Genomic DNA, 25,485 nt, shown 5'->3' on the forward strand with positions numbered 1-25,485 from the left:
AGTGGTATAAAGGTTGTGAACTCTTGTTACTGGAGTATGGTCCACAGACGTCGTCTCATTATCAGGCAAATTATCTGTTGATGTTACACCGTCATGAGTCATCACAATGTTGCGAAGTAAACAGGCTGCTTTAACTATTGACACAGATGTTTCTACACTTGTTTCTATAGTCTTATTAAGCACTCGCAATTTGGCTGTAAGAATTCCGAAACTGCATTCGACCATTGGACGGACTCGTGCCAGTCTGTAACTGAAAGTTTTTCTTCGGCTACAAAAATGTACGATGTTTTATATGTTGTTACCGGTAAATACTCATTTTCAAGTAAATTCAGGCAATTACTTTGTAGCTGGTCGCTAAACAGATTGTATGAACACTCCACCGTCACTTTCATTACCGTAGACACCAATGTACAAGACAGTAAATTTGTAGTCCGAGTCACTGACGGCTAATATGTTGATGGAATAGAACAGCTTGTAGTTATAGTATTTCGATCCAGATCTAGAGGGACTTGATAGTTACGTGCTTGCATCCAGGCTCCCTAGGGAGTTGGTAAAATTTCACTTTTCCCAGTATTCCGTTACTATGAAAAGCCAAGTATCAGCTGTCGGTGTGGCAATATACGTACAACTTACCAGATCCCATAATACATCATACGTTTTCATTACTATTTCTGCGACAGTACTACTCCCCATGCGAAATGAAGGTGCCAGGGTAATGATGCACTGTACAGTTGAGGAAAATAAAATATCCTGCATCTCTTTCGGTAAAAAATGGGCAGTCACTGATCAAAATTAGAAGTCCATATAAAACGTCGCCTGGTTCTTCAGTCATAGTCTGTGTGATTTGCTACTGTTGGCCACAAAGTACTTTGTTTTCAGGAAACCTCAAACGGAACTGGCGTGGAATACGGGACTATTACAGAAATGAGCTTAAGAAACTGGAGATACTCCAATAAGGTGATGGTGTTGATAGCCCTTCAGCCTCCAACTGGCTCCTCTTCCCTCTGTTATCATTTGTGACTGATTCAATGTCTACTCGGCCCAGGACAACAAAGTTTAAGCTAACAAGGAGTGAAGATGTGCTTGGACCAGCTCATGATACAACTGAAAATGCTGGTCATGTGCCCGTTGCGGAATTCAGTCCGAGAGCAGGACCTACTCAAGACATCACATAGAACACAAAGTCGATATTTATGGAAGGAAACATGCAAAGGCAAGTCCTGAAGAATAGAGGGACCGATCTGTACCGACAGTCCATGTTAGAGCTCGCGGTTAAAAATTAAGCTTCTTCAGAGGGACTTAACTGAGAATGAAGATCACTATTTGTTACTCTTTAAAAGCATGTTTAAGGATCTCAAATCTCTTCCAAGTAGGAGAAGAATTCTACTTAGAATTAAATTCTAAGAGATGCTGTACAAGGAAATTATCGGTCGCTCAGTGGCTGCCGGATTAAGTCAACAACACTACTAAACTTCGCCATCTACAACAGCATCAAAATGGAGTGAACAGACTGATATAGGCATGGGTGACTACAGGCACAGTTCTCTTTCATTAATAACTCTCAGTGGTTGCCATTATTTGTATCCATCTGCACTTAAATTTTGTTTTTAATCCATATATATATAAAATAACATGTCTTGACTGATTGACTGACTGATTCATCATCGCCGAGACAAAACTACTGGACATAAAGAAATAGAAATTTTGAGGATACATTTAGGGTGTAGGTGCTCACTAAGGAAGGATTTTTCCGTCGCAAAGGGGAAGAAAAGGGGGGTGAAATATTTAAATGAGGATATATATATCTCAAAAACTTAAAAGTTTACAGACGTAAAAATTGGTATTTGGAATCTTCTTTATAAATAAAGAAATACGTGTTTTACTCGCAAAATCCCATTAAGGCGGATGTAAAAAGGGGGAAAAATGGTTGAATGCCTTTTATGAGGATGATTATATCTCAAAAACTGAAGATATTACAGATATGAAAATAGGCATTTGGAATCTCCTTTAAAAATAAAGAAACACGTATTTTTTAATTTTAGAAAAATCCAGTGAATAGGGGTGAACGGCAGTGACAAGCGGGGTGGAAATTTAAAGAAATATATCTATGCCTACAATATATCTCAGACACTTAACATGTTACAGACTTGAAAACTGGTACTTGGTATCTCTCGTAAAAGTAAAGAAACATAGATAATTTGTTTTCGGAAAATCCACTTAAGGGAAACTGAAAAAGGGGGTGAATGTTTAAAATTGGCATATCTACAGAACATCTCAAAAATTTAACACGTTAAAGATGTGAAAATTGGTATTTTTATTCTTTTGAATATAAAGAGACATGTATTTTTTGCTTTCGGAAGAAACCACATAAGGGAGGGGGTAAAAAGGACTGAAGAGAAGGTTGAATTTTTTTTAGGATAGTGATATCTCAAAAACTGAAGATGTTACAGACGTGAAAATTGGTATTTGGAGTCCTCTTTTTTTTTGCGAGGTGCTTTACGTCGCACCGACACAGATAGGTCTTATGGCGACGATGGGATAGGAATGGCCTAGGAATTGGAAGGAAGCGGCCGTGACCTTAATTAAGGTACAGCCCCAGCATTTGCCTGGTGTGAAAATGGTAAACCACGGAAAACCATATTCAGGGCTGCCGACAGTGGGATATGAACCCCCTATCTCCCGGATGCAAGCTCACAGCCGCGCGCCTCAACGCGCACGGCCAACTCGCCTCGTGGAGTCCTCTTTGAAAATAAAGAAATGCGTATTTCTTTTTCTCAGAAAATCCACTTTAAGGGGGCGCAGGAATTCAAAAATGAGTTGAATTCTTTGTATGAGGATGCTTATATCTCAAAAACTAGAGATTGGTATTTGGAATCTCATTTAAAAATAAAGAGACACGAATTCTTATGTATTCGTAAAATCCACTTACGGGGGTGAAAGAATTGAAAAATTAATTTAAGTATTTGTATGAGTGTACTTATATCTAAATAATCTAAAGATATTACTGACGTTAAAACAGGTAAGTGCAATACCTTAAAAAAGGAATCACGCATTTTGGGGGGAAAATCAACTTGGGAGGGGGGGAGGGGTTGAATTCCTTTTATGAGGATAGATATATCTCAAAAACTGAAGATGTTACAGTCATGATGAATGGTATTTGGAAGATCTTTTATAAATAAAGAAACACGTATTTTTTGAATTCGGAAAATTCGCTTAAGGGGGTGAATGTGACAAAAGTTAAAAACGTCGAATTATTTTTATAGAGAAACTTATATCTCAAAAACTGAAGGTTACAGATGTGAAAAATGGTATTTGGAATCTCCTTTAAAAATAAACACGTATTTCTCGTAGGGGGTGGGGGAATGAATTTATCCAGCGTATGGTGGGAGTGAAAAATGAATTGTATTCTTTTTATGAGGATACTTAATATCTCAAAAACTAAAGATGTTACAGACGTGAAAAGTGGTATTTGTAATCTCCTTTAAAATAAATAAAACACACATTTTTTGTAGGGGGTTGTGACCAAATTAACGGGCGAGTGTGGGTGCGGCTGAAACAAGGAGTTGACTTCTTTTCATGAGGATACTTACATCTCAAAAGCTGAAGATGTTACAGACATTAAAATTTGTATTTGGAATCTTCTTTCAAAATAAAGAAACACCAATTCTTTTGCCTTCGGAAAATCCACTAACGGGGGGAGGTCGTGAATGAATTGAAAAATTAGTTGTCTTATTTGTATGAGAATACTTATATCTCAAAAAGTAACGATGTTACTGTCGTGATAATTGGTATTTGGTATCGCCTTTAAAAAAAGGAGCACTTTTTTGTTTTTGGAAAGTCGATTTAAGGGGGTTTGTAAATAAGTAAAGAAGGAATTGAATTCCGTGCATGAGGATACTTATATCTTAAAAACTGAAGCTGTCACAGACGTGATAGTTGGTATTCTTAATTTCCTTTAAAAATAAAGAAACACGTACTTTTGTTTTTGGGAAGTCCACTTAAGTGGTGAGAGGGGTGAAAAGAAGTGAAGAAGAATTCTTTTTGAATTCTTTTTATGAGAATAGTTATATCTAAAAACTGAAGGTGTTATAGACATACAGACGTGAAAACTGGTATTTGGAATCTCCTTTAAATATAATGGAACACGTACATTTTTGCCTTCGGAAAATCCATTTAATGGACTGAAATGAATTGAAAACGTGGGTGAACTCTTAAAATTAGTACCGGTGTATATACAGTATATATGTCAAGAACGTAACATGTAAGAGACAAGAAACTTGGTATTTGGAAAGTCCTTTAAATACAGGAACAGGCACGTTTTTGTTTTCGGGAAAGTCACTTAACGGGGGTGAAAGGAAGTTGAACATGAATTAAATTACTTTTTATGAGGATAGTTATATATCAAGAGCCTCTGTGGCTTAGACGGCAGCGCTTCGGCCTCTCACCGCTGGATACCGTGGTTCAAATCCCGGTTACTCCATGTGAGATTTGTGCTGGACAAAGCCGAGGCGGGACAGGTTTTTCTCCGGGTACTCCGGTTTTCCCTGTCATCTTTCATTCCAGCAACACTCTCCATTCTCATTTCATAGCATCTATCAGTCATTAATAAATCACTTTGGGAGTGGTGACCCCATCGTACTAACAGCCTATATCTGCTTCATTCATTACATCCCTGACCCGGTCAATGACTGGAAAACAGGTTGTAGGATTTCATTTTCAGTTATATCTCAAAAATTGAAAATGTTAGCGACATGGAAGCTGGCATTTGGAATTTCCTTTAAAAGTAAAGAAACGTGTATTTTTTCGACTTGAGACAAGACTGTTTCTCACATGTACAGTTCTGTGTCGCATTGTCGCTTTAGGCCCAAAAGGCAATACCTCAATCGTGATTTACGAAGAGTTTGTGGGGTAAATGAAACTCTATTTTTCGGTGAGTTTTTATACTTTAGGGATTTTCAGATAATGTCTTCGTACAGTGCTGAGGAACGATTACTTTTATCAAATTACGAAATCGACGCGAGCGAAGCCGCGGGTAACTGCTAGTAAACAATGAATTATTCAAGCTGTAAACAAAACATTCTTACTTTAATGTAACTACTAGCCTTTTCACTGTAGAAATTAGACCACGGTAATTTAATTTCACTTTTAATAGTTTGTCTCGAATACTCTCACGAATAATATCAAAGCAGTATTTGGACATCCTAAAGTACTCAGAAAATTTTTCATCGTGCATCAAGAGTTTCGGAAACAACGTATCGTATTTGTAATAACTTCGTCTGTCATTATTTATTTCATGACACCAATTTGTCTCTTCACAAAATTTAATTTCAGTTCAATATTTTCGAAAAGCAATAACCTCCAGTCTGTCCTTACCAGTGGCGCTGGCGTGGAGAAGACCGACAAAACGTGTGTCTGATGCTGTATAGTCGCGCCGTAAGACGGACAAGGCACTGTCGTAAAAGGTGCACCATGACGTGTTGCTCGCAGCCGAACGAATGTGGTCTGGACGTAGCCTAATAATGGACATAGACGAAAACGTAGATATGGGTGAAAGTTAGCTTGAAAGTGACTGAAAATACACTATAAAATTGCTGGAGTGTATCGTAGTTGCTATTTGTAAGTAAAACTTCAATCATGAAGGATATTACGTGATACAGCTTCGTGTGTCTTGTAGTACAATGAAATTTCAATGTGCAGCTGAACGTACCAAAAACCATGTATTACCTGGAACATGTTTAACTTGCACTCTTATGCTCCCTGAAACATACATTGTTTTATTTATTATGCTATTTGCTTTACGTCCCACTAACTACTTGTACGGTTTTCGGAGACGCCGAGGTGCCGGAATTTTGACCCGCAGGAGTTCTTTTGCGTGCCAGTAAATCTACCGACACGAGGCTGACGTATTTGAGCACCTTCAAATACCATCGGACTGAGCCAGGATCGAACCTGCCAAGTTGGGGCCAGAAGGCCAGCGACTCAACCGTCTGAGCCACTCAGCCCGGCATTGTTTGATTTATTTTCTACCTTTCGATTCAAACTATAATTCTTGAGATTTCAAACTTATCGTGGCTTACTGAAAAGGGGCACCTGAGCACCATTGGTAAGTTTGTCGGAAAAGTTTATTAAAATTTCCAGGAGAACCGTTAGCGTGAAGGAAATCATATTGTTCTGGTAGCTTGTCAACGGTTGTATGATCTAATAAAATATATATCTTGGTACACATAGAAAAAAATATGTACAGTATTGTTTGGATTTTGGTGCCTTTTTTTCAACAGATTTGGATCTGTATATTTTTCAGTTATATTTGACTACAGTTGACTTGTTTCACATCTTTAACATTTGGGGTAATAATGCACTTTACATATAAGGAAAAACATTAAAATATCTTACACACCTTTCCTTAAATAGTGGGCAGTCACTGATCAAAATTAGAAGCTCATACAAAACATTCCCTGGTTCTACTTTTGGCCACAAAATTAATTCCTTTAGAAATCATTGATGTGTTCAGTTATATAACAACACATCTTTTCTACGTCCTCAGTCTTTTGTTTCTTGATGGGCACTCTTTCAGATGGATATGTAGAAATGTTTGGTAGCACGATCGGAGGGCTTTTCTAACACAAATGTGTGTGAAATCAGATCACTTACCCATTCACTGTCCTTCAGCGTGCTCTTCGTCTCTCAGGAGTATCTCAAAATAACGGCATTTGGCAATACTGCAGGTCTTTCTCGATTCCCAACCGCGCATCATTTTGTCTACTGAATTTATAGTTGTTTTGTGGTGAAGTGGCCATCAGCTTTTGAAATCTAGAATTTCCATCTATGTTTATTTTTTAAGCTGGGAGTGTTGGTAGATGAGATACAGGTAAGTTCACAAATTTCATAAGTGTATAAATCCAGTCGCGTATTCTGAAAGGGCGCTACATAGTGTTGAAGTTTCCATCGTTAGGAACACATGAAGCTCTTTTTTAATGGAAAAAATGACTGTTTCACAGTTTTGAACTTACTAGTATCAGTAAATGCAAAACAGAATCTACAAATTGTGCGATGTTAGTTCTATTCCGGAAAGTTTTCACAAAACAGATAGATTTCTTCAACTGTATATGGGACGTTCTCGTAGATATGGTTCAATAACATTGAAGTATTATCATTAGGTCCCGTTTTCTATTCATCTGCCAGTCCAATTTTCATATTGAAGATACAAAAACGTTAATATTCTGTTGTCTCAAGCAGAAAATATCTTGCGTTGGAATTTAGGAAGCTGTAAATCCTTCACGTTGTGGATTCCCCTCTCGGAGAACAATCATTGAACGAGAAATGCAACCATGCAAGCTAAGGGCGCCAATCTTTAAGTTGATGACTTAAAGATAAAAATTTATAATCAAGCTTGGACGGACTCTTATCACAGGGGCACTAATCATTAAGCCGGAGAATTAGAAATCAAAAGGCTAATTAAGGCAGATTGATTAAAGTGAACTAGAAAAATACTATTTATTATATTGAATATAAATGACGACGGTTTAACGAGAACTGAATTTAAAATAGGAAATGAATTTAACAAAAAGTTGAATGACTCTACTTCGCGAAAACTTGCAATATTTTTAACTCGCTTGCTCACCATGTAGTCTTGTTCTGCTGGTCCTTGGAAAGCTTCCATCCTTGTAGCTGGAACATCACCGGTCGTCTTTGAGATCTCTTCATCTGCAGCTAAGTACCATTCCTGCCTTGCTAAGTGCACCGACCACTAATTGGAAGATGGCTTCGACACTAACACTCCCTATTATGCTCTATCCCATATATTGGAGATGAGCCCTAAGTCATAGTTAGAAAAACCTCCTTGGGTTATACACAATTAATAATCCTTCCAACTTTACTGAAAATGTGCCCTGAAGTTTCATTTCTATCTAGTTTAATACTACCTATTGTCTTAGACTGGTACAAACCGGTCTAGTAGCCGAGCTGTACGTACTTCCTGATGAGAGTGGCTATGCACCCTTCATTCAGAAATTCCTAAGTACCACGTCGTGGTAACGAAGTAATTAATGTAGAAGTGATAAACTATCACACTAGTCCACTATGGTACAACAACCATAAGACAAGTTCACAGACCTACAGCGATATACAAGATCGAAGAATCAAGAATCCAGAAGAATAATAATAATGAATGCAGAATCAAGAAGAATGAAGCCAAGAGCTCCAACACGCCCTTTTATAACCTTCTCTGGCTCTAATTACAGGTCGCTACACGTGGTCCAATCAGTTGACACGTCTCTCCCCACTCCAGATATTAGAGTTGATGGGTCTTAACCATGATATCAACTGTTCTTCTATTAGCCCTTTCACTCAGTATCCATGGCAACATGACGCTCCTTTGAAAATATAGGCGGTGATCAGTTTGAATTATTCTGGTCGAAATACGGTAGCTGTCGTTATAACGCTTGAACACGTGCTCGCTTTTCCCAGAATTTGATGTCTAAATTTGTCCTTCCTTCTTCCTCGGTGATGTGGCAAGATAGAGGAAATCTACTGCAAGTTAAATTTAAACGAATGTCGCAAGAATCTAAGTGAATATTAGGATATTCAGCCCTCGTTTACAAGTCGTAGTTACAAAGTAATGAAATGATAGTGAGCAAATGATCAACCATGAATTATAATACAATTACATACCAAGATAAATATCATGACGTTAAATTCCTGAATTAATTACATATAATAAAATTAACATAATTACACTGTGACGTCTGGAACGTTACATACGCCCCCATGAGTTCTTAACAAATATCACATGAGTTGAGAACTCACACTCTTACTCCCACATTGACTTGAAATACCTCTATTACCTGCCCATTACGAGCGACATTATTTTCATACAATTAATTATATCTCACTGTTTCCATATCTCTTAGACTGCTTACCATTGCGAATGTCTGTTATTTCAGTTCATCTTGAGGTTTAGATACTAAATTATGCCCAACATGAGCAACTTTCCATTTTTTTAAAAACAAGATTATCTTTGAGAATATAACATAATATATATACAATTCAGATTACAAACTCTCCCGAGTGTCTTTTAGTCCTTTTACTCTCCATCTTTCCGACATTCTTTGCTAGATAGCAGTAACACGTTCTCTTCCAATCTTTTACATTAAAACCATGGAAAACAAATGATACAATCAATTTACACCTTAATCACTCTCTCGAATGTTTCAACCTTATCTTGAAGCAGGATGCAATACACTTCACACGAATACACACGCGATTTAAGCTCACGGTAAAATTATTGACAGTTAGAAATGCACATACGGGAAAATTAATTATTTGCCATCGTCAGCTTTAATTACCCTTCGGTAACATCTCAGAAAACAGATAAGATATAACATTTCATGGCCTCACATACAGAAAACAGATGATCTATCGGCATGAACGAGCGTAAATCTACCGCTACACACAAACACCTCCCTTGTTTACAAACACAACTAGGAAATACCACCACAGTTGTGAGGTAAACTCATTCCGCTCGTAGTCTGACATAACAGGTAGCAACTTCCCCGAGTTACTGACCTATATCTCACAATCCGGTTCAGCCACCTCACACGACAGGTATCTCCGTAAACTACTAATGTTATATGAACCATTCATTACGCTCTCGCATTCAATACACATACGTATTGATCCATCAGACTTAGGCACGACAATTTAGGGATTAACGTATTGACTGTTTGATAATTCAATCACATCGTCTGCTAACATAGCTTGAATTTGATCCTCTACGGCTATGGCATATTTGTGTGGTATCGGATACCGCGGTCCGCTGAATGGACTCTTATCCAGCACAGAAAAAGAATGCTCGTACAGATGGGTAACACCAGGTATCTCAGAGAAAATCTCCATGTGTTCATATAACACTTCAAATAACTTGTCCTTCTGGACTTCATTTAACTGATTTCTACCTACGGCTTCTTTCAAGCCACATATTTTATCCTCATTAATCCACAACTGGCACAACTTCAGGCCCTCACTAGCCTCTTCATTAACTTTAGAAACCTCTCTCATTCTCCACACTGTACTAACTTCCGTTTTCCTTTGAATTTCCTCCTCAAACTTGACCTTCATATCCTCATTATTCCACCTCAAATTTAGCACTGCATCATAGTAATTTAACTGAGCCAATTTTAACGTTAACCAGTCATATCCCAAGATAAGATCAAATATCAAATGCGGAATTACCAAACATATCTGAACGCTAATAAAATTATTAATACAGATCGGAACAGCTACTTGTTTACAAATTTGCTTAGACCTCTTTCCAACAGCCGTAATGATGAAAGTAGACTTAACAGGCATTTCCTCCAACTGAATACCCTGTTTCACTAATGACTCGTACCACTGAGAACTAATACATGATATTTGGCTACCAGAATCAATCAAAACTTTAACCCACGCCCCCAAACTTTCAATTTAACAACGGGATTGACTACTTTATTACTTGAATCTCCATTATTCTGCTCGGGTTCATACAACAAATCGTCTCTAACATCTAGGTCATATGGTAACACTTTCATGACAAGACACTTCGCTACCTTCGTACTAGGCTGGAATTCTGACCTAAGATTACAGCCTCTAGTTAGTTTAAAGGTTCCCTTTGTGTATTGACGTTGGACTCATTAGTACATTGCTCTGGCCCCCGTTGGGAATTTCCTGTCCTATATTCAGATGCTCCGCTCCTACTGTTATGCTGAGGTCTGAACTGATTGCGAGCTTCGTGATTCTGTGTTCTTCCGTTATGTCTCATTCCGTTGTGATGACTAAAGCTCTGTATATTCTCCGTTCTACTCCTAAGGTTACCTAAAGCATCAAAACTGCCTAGTAGGTTCTCCATCTCCTGAATAGTACCAACTCTTTGCATGCAGGCCGCTTCTCTCACCCTGTCCGGAAAATGTCTCAAAAGTAGTCTCACTACATCAGACCCCTCGGTTATACCATCTAAGTTCTGACAAATCATGACATGGGCCAGGAAGTACTCGGTCATAGTGACTCCCTCATGCTGTTTGTACCTCCCAAATACCACCCTTTCTCTCTCCCGAGCTTGTATCGCTTCATTCCAGAATTTATCTCTAAACTTATTTCTGAATTCTTTCAGGTTCGTCATCGTTTGCCTATATACCATGAACCAAGACCGAGTTTCTCCTACAAAAGCATGGTCAATATTTTCCATAACGTCTTCCCAGTCCATAGACCCTTCCTCTAGACGCTTTTAAAATCGTTTTTCTATCATCTTAAGGAAATCTAGCGGGTTCGTTTGTTTCCCATTAAATTTAGGTAGTTCAATTTCCCTAATGTAGCTATTTCCTAGACATTGCTTTCCCGTGAAAACCTGTTTATCCTTTGCCACCTGTTTTAACTGATTTTCTGCTTTCTCCATCCGGCATTCTACATCTTTGTCTCTCCTATCAATTTCGCTCTCCAAATTAACCTGCTCCTCTTTCAATGTCCTAATTTCAATCTTATTCTCTTCAGCTATCGCAAACCTTTCTTCACTTGCCCGCGTCTCATCTTCTATTCTAAGCTTTACTGTGTCTATCTCTTGTTGGACGTGGTCTTTGAATACCCGTATTTCCGCTCTTTGAGTCTCAACTCTCTCATCAATACTAGTGACCTGCCTCATTACTTCCTCCCTAGTAGAGTTGTTTTCCTTCCCCATTAATTCCAACAACTCACTCCTCTGCTCTACAAATTTCTTTTCTACCTCTTGTTTGTTTTGCTTAGTTATCTCTTTCTGTTCCTCTATCTGCTTGTTAAATCTTTCATTTTGTTTAAATAATTCTTGTAACTGTTTGCTATGTTCGTCCATCCTTTTATTAGCTTCTACCTTGTGTTCATTCAATGCCTTACTTAATTCTCGTTTAGTTTGTTCTACTTCATTTTTAATTTCTGATTTAGTTTGTTCTACATCTGTTTTAATTTGTTCCAATTCATTTTTTTATTTCAGATTTACTGTCCTCTATCTTACTCAACATTAACTGCATCATTCCCATTAACTGATCATTATTATTACTTTCATTGTTAGTGTTTACTTCCGCTTCGCCCCCCATCCTACTATCATCTGACTCCATACTGACTTCTTTCTGCTTGCCTTCACTCTCCATACTACTTACACTTCTATCTTCAATTTCCTCTACTAGACTACACAACTCTTCCTCTGAACTCAATACGTAATTGCCTTTTATCGCCCGTCCACTGCGCAACATCCTCTCCTCTTTCGTCTGATCAGCCATGACCCTCCCCACAATCAAACACTCCTAATGCAACGTGGATGTCCAAATTTTACCCATAATACGAATTCTGATATCGTTACTGTCATTAACTGCTCCGTACTTAATGATTTTCTCGCCCTACGTTGGAGCAGCATTTATGTGGATTCCCCTCTCGGAGAACAATCATTGAACGAGAAATGCAACCATGCAAGCTAAGGGCGCCAATCTTTAAGTTGATGACTTAAAGATAAAAATTTATAATCAAGCTTGGACGGACTCTTATCACAGGGGCACTAATCATTAAGCCGGAGAATTAGAAATCAAAAGGCTAATTAAGGCAGATTGATTAAAGTGAACTAGAAAAATACTATTTATTATATTGAATATAAATGACGACGGTTTAACGAGAACTGAATTTAAAATAGGAAATGAATTTAACAAAAAGTTGAATGACTCTACTTCGCGAAAACTTGCAATATTTTTAACTCGCTTGCTCACCATGTAGTCTTGTTCTGCTGGTCCTTGGAAAGCTTCCATCCTTGTAGCTGGAACATCACCGGTCGTCTTTGAGATCTCTTCATCTGCAGCTAAGTACCATTCCTGCCTTGCTAAGTGCACCGACCACTAATTGGAAGATGGCTTCGACACTAACACTCCCTATTATGCTCTATCCCATATATTGGAGATGAGCCCTAAGTCATAGTTAGAAAAACCTCCTTGGGTTATACACAATTAATAATCCTTCCAACTTTACTGAAAATGTGCCCTGAAGTTTCATTTCTATCTAGTTTAATACTACCTATTGTCTTAGACTGGTACAAACCGGTCTAGTAGCCGAGCTGTACGTACTTCCTGATGAGAGTGGCTATACACCCCTCATTCAGAAATTCCTAAGTACCACGTCGTGGTAACGAAGTAATTAATGTAGAAGTGATAAACTATCACACTAGTCCACTATGGTACAACAACCATATGACAAGTTCACAGACCTACAGCGATATACAAGATCGAAGAATCAAGAATCCAGAAGAATAATAATAATGAATGCAGAATCAAGAAGAATGAAGCCAAGAGCTCCAACACGCCCTTTTATAACCTTCTCTGGCTCTAATTACAGGTCGCTACACGTGGTCCAATCAGTTGACACGTTTCTCCCCACTCCAGATATTAGAGTTGATGGGTCTTAACCATGATATCAACTGTTCTTCTATTAGCCCTTTCACTCAGTATCCATGGCAACATGACGCTCCTTTGAAAATATAGGCGGTGATCAGTTTGAATTATTCTGGTCGAAATACGGTAGCTGTCGTTATAACGCTTGAACACGTGCTCGCTTTTCCCAGAATTTGATGTCTAAATTTGTCCTTCCTTCTTCCTCGGTGATGTGGCAAGATAGAGGAAATCTACTGCAAGTTAAATTTAAACGAATGTCGCAAGAATCTAAGTGAATATTAGTATATTCAGCCCTCGTTTACAAGTCGTAGTTACAAAGTAATGAAATGATAGTGAGCAAATGATCAACCATGAATTATAATACAATTACATACCAAGATAAATATCATGACGTTAAATTCCTGAATTAATTACATATAATAAAATTAACATAATTACACTGTGACGTCTGGAACGTTACAACGTAATCAAATACTATTTCTACAACCTTATTAGAATATTTATTGCTGCTCAGAAATTTTCATTACCATATGGAACACTTTGGAACGATGTAAATGAAACTTCTGCTCAGATACCGCAACCCATTCAGCTGTATCTCAGATATTTGTTCTTTATTCGAGTATTCTTCCGTCACAAAAACAAGAAACAAACAAGAACAAAATATGTTCATCAGGAGATTCTCAAACTTCATACTAAATTTTCTTTTAAGTACTTTAGAGGGAAACTGTATCTGATAGTGATGTTGGAGTACTTATTTTTGAACACACTGTACATTTTTGCTACAGAAATTTCAGATGATAGATTGTGCTTCTTTCCCTGAGAACGAAATGATATGGTCATAGATCTAAAGTAGGTCATCCCCTTCTTCACTGAATGCACAAGGATGTTTGCAACGCTTATCGTGTGGGGACCAGTCTCCTATAAATATCTTGCGAATACGCTTTAACCTTTTATCTGATTCATCACAAAGTTTGAAGAATGCCTCCCCGTAAACAGTAAATTTTGAGCCGCGGAGACACATGGTACATGAAAATACTCTGCTTTTCATTGGAGTATTCTTTCTCTGGCGTTTCACCTCCCTTATTTCCATCATTCTCCACAGATGAAGATCTTCCTCATCATTTGTGCTCAGTTTGTACATAATCTCAAACACTGCAGCTCGGTCAATATCATATAACTGGTTGAAACATTCTTGGGACAATTTGACCAATGTATCCACAGCCTAGAGTCTCACTTTCTTAATCATATTACACATATAATTGCCTAGGGTTGCAAGTTCCTTACTTCCGCTAATTTGATGACACACCTGTGTCTGTTCCACTCATATTTCATAAGCCATCAGCAACGACTATTCACTATACACCTAGAGTGACAATTACTCACAAACGACTAATCTCACAGACTTTCAGTTAACCAGCTGTTCTATGAAAAGTAGAAGGCTGTTTGACTGGCATAGCTGCCAACGGTTTGTTTTAAAAGGTACCCATGTGCAGGACTCGGGTACCATCTTACACCAAACGAAGAAACATGCCATGTGCCATGTTGTAACGGTGACATCAGGACCATTTTAACAAAGGCGCTTAAAAAAACAAAGCAAAGTCATCTCCGTACAGGCCATGAAGGCCCTTGGAGTGGTGGAACATAAAGGCTTCCACTATCCGTGTTTAGCTTTACGCCCGGCCACCTTTGTCCCCAGGAATTAACCTCGTACTCATTTTTGGTGTAGACTGAGTGAACCTCAGGGTTATGTGCACCTCCGGAAGTAGATATCTCGTTTCTTGAATTTTACGACATCCTGACGGGGATTCGAACCCACGTCTTTCCGCGCGAACGGAGCACGTCTTTCCCACCTCGGCAAGCCAGCCCCTAAGAAAGGGCGCTTAGAGTAATTAAATCCACGCTTAACTCAAAATGACCATGCTTGGCACTGATGTCCCTTTCTGCAGTAGGCAATTACATAATATAATGAATTTTGTCGTCAATTAACATTTGAATTTCATTATACAAATACAAATATGCAAAGGACACATTCAGTTATCAGGAAATGTAACCTCAAATAGTTGAAGAGATGAAATAAAGAGTCTACATGGTATCACTCGTGTAGCTGTTAGCTCACAATCGGCAGCCCTGAAGATGGTATTCCATGGTTTTCTATTGTCACACAAAGCAGATGCCAGGTTGTAACTTAAATAAGGCCACGGTCACCTTCTTTCAAGTCCTAGCACCTTCTTTTGCAATCGTTCAGTAGTATGCTTCAACGTATTACTTCCCATTCTTTCTTTCCCTGTAGACTGTAAACGAAAAATGGACGTGGTAAGTGTCGACTGTCGTATGTGACTTAGACCTACTGTACATATTTTACTGGACCACATATTCCATTAAATACGGCTCTCCTGCACCAGACTTCTCAGACGGAGCCAAGCTACCTTCCAAATGGAGTATCACGTACGTTTCCGTACGTTTCAGTATATACAGTACATGTATTCAGTATTTCTTCTAACAAGGGGTTCAATCACAATGTTTGTATTACAAAACAAGTTAGTGAGGGACACTGCAAAGTTACTTTTAAGGAAAATCAATCATTTTTCATGCTTTTGCTGCTGAGTATCAAATTGAGAGCTAGTAGAGCATTACACCATGTTTTTACAGTCAAAACACAAATAACATTAACTGATGAGTCACATTCACTTGAAATAGTATTTCTTTACAATTTCACAATATTCACATTTGTAGTGTGAAGCATCCATACATAGCGCGATGAGACTACTTTCAAAAACACTTCTCAAGTAATAATTTGACTGTATAAATGGGAAAAATCCTATTTCCTTCTTTTGCCTGGGACTGGAAAAAAGTGGGTGTTGCCATTCCGAAAACCATCATTCTATGAAAATTGAAATGCCTGAAGCACGTTAAGCTATTTCAAGTATTTCCGACTGTGCAATTCGACTTCACTTGTTCCTTGTTCCTCGATTCCACAGGTACTCGGTTTACCATCCAAAACTTCAACAAGCTGAACTGCAGTCTTTCAATAATCCTCTGAGGTGATGAGCTCTAACCAGCACTCGATAAGGTGATGTATTTCGCACTTCATAAAATCAGGGTGGAATGCAAATATAAGGTGATCAAATCCTCCAAGGAAAGTATTATATTTAATATAGTAAGAAACCAGTGATGGATGGAGAGTCATAAAAAGACTGAAGTAGTCTATGTATTCGCTACACAATAACCATCTTTCATTTAGCTGAAGTCCAACATACAGAACACACTACAGAGACTCCATTAGCTAACAGTCGGAGAGTCCTTTCAATACGTAGGAATATTACAGATGGAGGTAAAGAATATGAAGAAGCTGTGTTTATCAGCCCGTGGGAAATTATGATAATTGCAGTGGTGGAAATTGCATGGACATCATTTGCCCAGTCTCGGTGCAACGTGCATTACGCATTCAGACTATCAGTGTGTCTCTGAAACAAAAACATCTCAACGAAGTTTGTTCCATACCAGAGTAGAAAATGTATTTAAGTGTGTAATATATCCTGAGTCCGCCTCTGTGGTGTAGTGGTTAGCGTGATTAGCTGCCATCCCCGGAGGCCCGGATTCGATTTCCGCCTCTGCAACAAAATTTGAAAAGTAGCACGAGTCCTGGAACGGGGTCCACTCAGCCTCGGGAGGTCATCTGAGTAGAGGTGGGTTCGATTCCCAGCGCAGCCATCCTCGAAGTGGTTTTCCGTGGTTTCCCACTTCTCCTCCAGGCAAATGCCGGGATGGTACCTAACTTAAGGCCACGGCCGCTTCCTTCCCTCTTCCTCGGCTGTCCCTTCCAGTCTTACCATCCCTCTACAAGGCCCCTGTTCAGCATAGCAGGTGAGGCCGCCTGGGTAAGGTACTGGTCCTCCTCCCCGTGTTATCCCCCGACACAATGTCTCACGCTCCAGGACAGTACCCTTGAGGCGGTAGAGGTGGGACACCTCGCTGGGTCCGAGGGAAAAACCGACCCTGGACGGTGAAACAGATTAAGGAAGGAAGAAAGAAAAAATATCCTGAAAAATATTTTAATCCCTTAATGTAATAAATAATAATAATAATAATAATAATAATAATAATAATAATAATAAGTCATCATCATAATCATAATCCCATCAAATGAAGTACGTCAGCCTATGTAAACAAAAGTCCATTTTAATTTTTCTAACAAGCATTAAAAGGAATTGATTACCAAAATAACTTCCGAGTGTTATGCGATATTAATTGTGGGTGGTATAATGGAGAATAGCCTGAAAATGTCGATATGCTGACCACGAGGCATTTCAGTATCTGAAAATAATTACCTGGGTAGGATTTTTCTTTAATGGAGAGCTTTCCGCCAATATATGAAACTTACACCTACACTGATTAGGTATCCTTTGTGGGATAATCCCTAAGCATGAACATATCTCCAATTTATCAGCACATTTACCGCTTTTCAAGCTCTTCGCACGATATACCGGGTGGTATCGCTGCCCCTATTTTTTCCCAAACATATGGAACCAGCTAGGAATTAAATGTCTCTTAGTCCCATCTTGCACAACACCTTACAACAATTTTATCTGAAGTTAGTCTCGTATCGACTTCACCTGATTGGTTCAAGAGTCCATTTTCTTTTAACAAAAAAGGGTGGTCACGATGTCATAGAAAATTTGATAGGTTAGGACCAATTACAGACATGTCAATTCACCACAATTTTGTATAGTCTCATCATATCGAAATTGATAGAAACGCGTTTTTCATAGTATTTTATAACCCATGGCACGCAAATGCTGTGCAGCAGATGTGATAGCTTACGCCATGTAATTACTACTGTCACAGCGTTCAATAAAGTCATAAAACTGAACCATAAGCCTGTAACACATCAGTAATTTTACGAAGGGAGAACTTTCTCCCTCCTCGTGAATAGAGAGTTGTAAGGGTCAAGCGGTCAAGCTGGAAGTAGCTTCGCGTACTTACGCATGTTTGACGTACGTGGATAAGCTACGGGGAGCAGTGACGGTTCGAAAATTTATTCAGTTATACCTTCTTAAATTATGATTTTGTACTCTTCTAGGCATCCTTTATGAAGACTTAACTTTTATGAAGTCTGAGATATTCTTCTAAGGAATAAATAATAATCGGACATAATAATTATCGTCACGTAAGCACCGACTACGGACAAATTCATTGTGAAAACCACCTAAAACATAATACTGGATTCATTTGACCAAGTAATACGTAGGGCCTACATACTCTACTCGTAGGGAACTTTTGCAGCTATCTGGGCTGTGGGGTTAGCAGGAAGGTAAACCTGTCTGCACATTCGAATTCAGAATTTGTAATATACAAGATCAATCTCGGAGCGATAGCGTAGATTATTCTATTAGTACAGAGATACGAGACCTATTCTTCGTCGCCTGGATTGGCTAAAAGGTACTAATCGCAGCCAGCATGTGCTTTATCCGATGGGTTCAGAGTTCGAATCTAGCTACGAGCTTTCCATTTTTATTTTTATACTCTTAAGGCTTTCGTAGTTAAGGTTTTACTCATTAAGGTTTAAATTCCTTAAGTCTCAAAAGTCACTTTTCACCTCTAGAAAGAAAGCGAACAGCAGACAGGAATAAATACATGCGTTTTTTATATGGCAAACGGCTACAACGAATGAAGCGCACTGCACTTACTGTCAGCATTATGACAAACCTATTCAACCAAACAACTGCGCACGTACGACTCGAAGAACGACTGGACTTCATACGTAGGGCACATGAAACAGCACATTGTAATCTTTACAGCAAAGTGCAGGCAGGTTCCACCACATACAGTACGTTGCAGGAAGCAAGAATCTCTCACCTCTACCGTATTCACTTATGCATTAACGAAAGAGGTGGTCATTTTGAACATTGAATGTCCATACCCAAGCCCATTGCAACTCTGTCGGTATAGCTTATTGTACTGCAAATAACTCTTAAGAGCTAATGTGAAATGAACATAACAGAGCACCTACAACATGAGAACTAATCATGATCTAAATTTGTCTTCAAGAACTCAACTCACACAAACATTCAACAACGAAATAAAAAGTCGTCCTATATTGGACACGAACCTCCGACTAATGAGCACCGCTTTCCTCCTCCAACTTCGAGCAGTCCCGGCTATCACGAGCTGTCGTCTGCCACCGATGTATCAACACTACTTCTAGTCATTCAGCCATCATATTCTCTGTACATGAACTTTCTGTGATACAGAATTTTCACGATTCTTTACTATCGTTCGGTATTTTATCGTTAATACTGATTTCGTTGACACGAATAAACGAATTATACAAAGCGCAGTAAGACCTGGCATCGCTGTTAGTAGCCAAAGTCAATGCTTTTATGTTAGGCTATAATCTGCGGGTTGCATAAAACTGAGTGAATAGGGCAGCTGTTCCACTCGGTATATATTGTAAATAAAACTTAAAACTGTACTCTCGACCGAACGAGTCGGTCGTGCGGTTAGGTTCACGCACCTGTGAGCTTGTATTCGGGAGATCCTCGTTTCGAATCCCATCTCGGCAGCCCTGAAGGTAGTTTTCCCTGGTTTCCCGTTTTCACACCAGGCAAATGTTTGGCTGTATCTTAATTAAGACCATGGCCGCTACCTTCCCAATCCTAACACTTTTCCATCCTTTCGTCGCCGAAAACCTTCGATGTGTTAGTGCGAAATTAAACAGATATTAAAAAGAACCTTGTATTCGCAATTTGACATTATTGAAAGGAAACAACTCCTCAGTTCTGATACGATACCATAAGATCATTAAGCACATCTTTCTACTGTATATGTCCAGTAATTGCGCTGCGCGATTATGAAGGCTGAGAGTTCAGTCATGTAATTTACGTATACTGCATTTTCAGATTTATCTTGAGTGTAGAGTGGGGTATAAGTGGTAGTCTACGGATCTAATAGTGTTAAGAATTAAAGTTGGATATATTTTGTGGGGTAGAATTCCTCATTCGATAAAGTAAACCTCAGGTGGAGGATCTCAATACGACAGGTTGTAGAAGAATCTGTTGAATGGTCGCTACTCTTGGAAATTATGTCAAGTATTGTGGTAAACAAGCTACGATGGAAATCGGCCTACGGTATTAATACATGTGATTATTTGAAGAATTATTGAAGCGGGATAGAGAGAAATTCAGGACTAACTAACACAGTTACCTTTTACTTAAAATGTGCATTACGCTGGACCGACACGGATAGGTCTAGGTCTTACGGCGACTATAGGACAGGAAAGGGCTTGTAGTGCGATGGAAGTGTCCGTGCCCTTAATTAAGGTACAACTCCAGCATTTTCCTGGTGTGAAAGCGGGCTGACTTAATTGAGTGCGAGACGTAACTGAAGAATTTATTTGTAAAACCACACGAGTTACGGAAAATATGTTAGGAAAAAGCTACCTCTAGATGAAGAATTTGATGTTAGCTCTGTGAAACGTTTAAATGGGAGAACTATGAATCACTATATTACTTCATTTCATATATTTTTTAAAATTCTTGAACTCTCGGTATTTTATAAAGTAACAAAAAACCTCTAGTACGCTAATGCAATACTTAGTGTTTTGTCTGTTGCAGTTTGAAATACATTATTATTATTATTATTATTATTATTATTATTATTATTATTATTATTGTATAATTAATATTATAATTTATAATTCAGATTCGAAATGGTTCAGAAAGTTCACAAATTAATTTCAAAGCATCATAGTTGACTTAAAAGTTCATTCATAGTAGGCCTATTCATTTTCGAGCCAGTATACCACATGTTTATAGAAAATGTACGAATACATACATATCGTCACTTAAGAATAATTAAATATAATTAATTGCATATTTGTCCTATAAAAAGGCAACAAATACATACAAAACCAGAATATTGTTTAGTTATCATTTTTCAGATTGTTCCTGTATTTAATCATCCACCTTCTCAGTCACAGCTGGCCACTGCATTAAGTTGCTATAAAACTCACCTTGTTGATGTGGAATACACTGAATGATCTCCCTTATCTCGCGTACCTTATCCTTTCATGAAAGGGAACTTGTGAAGAGTACGCCTTTTCTGAGGGCAGTGATATATTGTCATTGCAAGATTCAAAAAATGTTTCTCCAGTGCAATGGATCATGGTTGCATTATGGTGTTTAGCGGTAGAACCACTTGACCGATATGGTTTTGAAAGGGACTCAAGGATTTAAGATTTTTCAGAATGCTTATTAATGATCGGACTCGTGTTATTTTGACTGGAAATGATGCGGCTACCACCAGTGCATCCTATAGTACTGATAACTCATTTTCATAAAACTGTGAACTCTTCTAGAAATGACCGATTCAATTATAGGAAATAGCACAAACTTCAGTGGCGCAGTGAGTTAGTCGTTGGTCTTTTGTCCTCACGATAGCAGGTTCTATCCTGGCAGCGTTGATGATATTTGAGGGTGTTTAAATGCGTCAAATTCGTGTCGTTGATGTCTAGCTCATAAAGAACTCCTGCGACACAAGCTTTCAAGACTTCAGCATGTCTTAAAATCTATACCAGTTTAAGGGATGTTACATTAATAATATCATTCTTATTTGGATAGATATCTAGATTTTTGTGGTACCATAAGAACATAAAGAACTAAATGAACAGCTCACTAAAATTGAGGGAGATTTTGTTGACATAGTTTTGATGAGAATTTACTGATGTCATAATACTGGCGCTTCTTCTTACTCTTACCTCTTCCTCAGGTGCAATCAACCATCATGGAGTGATTTTTCCTATTTTATCTTTCTCGTATCGGAGTTGCCGTTTCGTGGATTTCGATGTACTCTCAGAGTTTCCATGTCCAGGATAAACTTCTCCGCCCACGTACACACTTACCATCTTGGTATATTCGTCCTACCACCGGGAATAAATCCATCGTTGTAAACTGACATATACCTTGCTTGACAGGATCAATTTTCTCGCAATACATAGTGAAAATATCTCCGCAAAAAAATCACAGCAGATCCACTGGGGTTGCTGAAGACTGAAACCGAATGTTTCTATCGAATGTGTGATCGATTAGATTTAAAATACACTTTAGGAAGACCGATGGTAGCAAGTGCTGAGTGACATACTGTGTTAAGTGCGACCATTATCTAACTGTAGATGAGCACTTTATTTTAGAGACTGAGATGAGTGACATACCTCCTGTGTAAAGTGTGTAACTTTATTATCACTTTATTTAGCCCTCGTAAGCTTGGTATCGAGCTAAGCTTAATTGTTCCTTTCTCTTTAAATAGCGCTGTGCCCTTTATCTCTCCGCCTGTTCTCTCCACACTAATCAGCTGCCTTAACTGTTGAATGGCATTCAATCCAACCACCTCCCCCCGACCTGCTCACCTACCTGTAAACAAGGGACCTATTTTCACGTCTCCATTGATCAGCCAATTTCCACTCAGTGACTGCCAAGAAATCTTCTCTGAACTAAATTCTTCCTCATAGCCCAACGAACGTTTTGTACTCTCAACGTATTAGATATCCCCGAAAATTGTCCATACGGACTGTTCATTCCATCATATTCATACGGAACTGTAACACAGTATCAATCAGTTTTTTCCAACAATACTGGAATATTTTTTTTGGAGATGTATTTGATAACATATTTAAGGATTACAATTATTATGTAGCAAATATTAGCTGTGTAGAATAGATCAGATTGTTGAACGTAGGCCTTTTAACTCCAAGTTGGCGGGTTCGACCCCGGCTCAGTTCAGGGGTATTTGAAAGAGCTGAGATACGCCAGCCTCATGTTGGTAAATCTTACCAGCAGGTAAACGACCAACTTGTCGAACTAAATTACGGCAGTTTGGCATCTTCAAAGATCTTAGAAGTAGTTAGTGGAGCATATAAAGCAATAATGTTATTTAAACCAGGAAATAATGAGGAATTTGTTCTACAATGTTGAATTATCTTCAAACACTTGGTTTTTTTTGCTACTGGCTTTACGTCCCACCGACACAGATAGGTCTTATGGCGACGATGGGATAGGAAAGGCCTAGGGTTTGAAAGGAAGCGGCCGTGGCCTTAATTAAGGTACAGCCCCGGCATTTGCCTGGTGTGAAAATAGGAAACCACGAAAAACCATCTTCAGGGCTGCCGACAGTGGGATTCGAACCCACTATCTCCCGGATGCAAGCGCACAGCCGCGTTCCCCTAACCGCATGGTATTTAGTATTTATTGTTGAACAAACAGGCTTCCGCCCAGTACATGTTCTTATTCATATCGGGTTATAAATTAAAATTAAGCAAATAACTAAGTACATAAATAAAATAAGTAAGTACAATAAATTAAAATATATATCCATAAGGGCTTCGACAATTCCTTCTCGGAAGTCCGGTAGCCATGGCATTACGGCAAACAGCATGTGAGCTGATAATGGCAATTAACAAATTAAACTGGCATGCTAGATAAAATAATTAACTAACGGCATGGCCATCTCGCCCGGTAAACACTTGTTTAATATCGTCTCTTGCATTGGATCATAGAAAATAAACGATTTGAATACAGCAAATCATGACAATCGCAAAACTGAGTGAACTTAAAATTTGAATTAATCGTTCTCAAATTATAGAAGGGAGGTAGAAATTGATGAATAGACGTAGGATTTGTATGCAAATACATAGTTTCTTTGCCGATGTGTTGACCTCCAAAACCGTCAAGGAAGTGTGTTTGAAAGTGAAATTGGATGAATGATTAAGTTTCATAGTACACAATACATGCCTATTTTCATATATTTCAGATTAGTGCATACAATTCAAATTTCGGATTTATTGTACATGTTTTCGACCTTTATTATGCATATATTAACATGTGTTGCGAGCAGTCTTCTAGAGAATGCCATTAATGCCGTGAAATATTTCGGTAATAAAACGGTTCAAAGAGAACTCGCATTTATCACGACACACTTCCATATCATACCAGAATCAGTTACGAAGTTAGAAACACGTGGGTTGCAACTTCGTGATTTGCTCGACATTCTGGAGAACGAGAAGGGTGAACTAGAAGGTATCTCAGGACACCTCGGACATGTCCTTAAACGAAATCATGGCAGCTGTAAACAAATATTTGGCTGATGCTGATATTGTGAATCTACCAGAATGTTTAATACCTACACTCGCTCCCTAATTCAAGTACTATCCTGTCACATCTGTGGATGTAGAGCATTGAAGCTAGTTTTAACAGATAAACGCCACAGATATGTACCAGAAAACTTGGAGAAAACTGTTCTGGTGTATTGCAAAGCAAAGTATGAACGGTAAATGTAGGGTGTGCAGTGTAAAATGAATGAAGAATGTGTATTTAAATGTTTTTCACGGTTTCCTTACAACCTTACTAATTGATTTATCATGTGTATTAACTAACACACATTTCCTTATCTAGGGGACGTGTGTATATTGTTTTAACAGTGAACGCTGATAGATTGATACGTCTCACAAACTGTGCACGAATTGTTTGTGCTAGTGGAACAGTCACAGCTGTGAGTAGAGTGATTTTTGTTTTTCATTCAGTTGGTTATTCATTATGAAGATTTTATACATTGGTGTCATGAATCGCATGAGTCTGGTAAAGGGATGTTACGTTTGCATTTCATTCAAATATTTATTAGCATGAAAATAAGTGCATACATAAATGCACATATCACCACTTTTGCAGCATAGTTGCAGGTATATATTGATGATTTATACAGCGCATAAATCCGATGTCTATTGATTATGTTGTAATGGCTTCCAATTCTGTATTTTGTAGTAAACTTTAGGAGTGTGCTTCTCCAGTTCGCGTCCGAAAGATACTCACATTTTCAGCTCTTTACTTCTAGAATAAGGAAAATATTGGATTGACTGACATATATTGGTTAGCGCTTACGAACATAATACTTTTAGTAATATTGACTATGAAGTCTAACTGAAATTTCATGAAATGCTTTTAGAGGCCTGGCTTCTCACGTCATATTTCCGCAGATTTCGAGTTCAATATTGTAGGCCATAGATGAC

This window comes from Anabrus simplex, chromosome 2, assembly GCF_040414725.1.
Source record: "Anabrus simplex isolate iqAnaSimp1 chromosome 2, ASM4041472v1, whole genome shotgun sequence".
Classification (NCBI taxonomy): domain Eukaryota; kingdom Metazoa; phylum Arthropoda; class Insecta; order Orthoptera; family Tettigoniidae; genus Anabrus; species Anabrus simplex.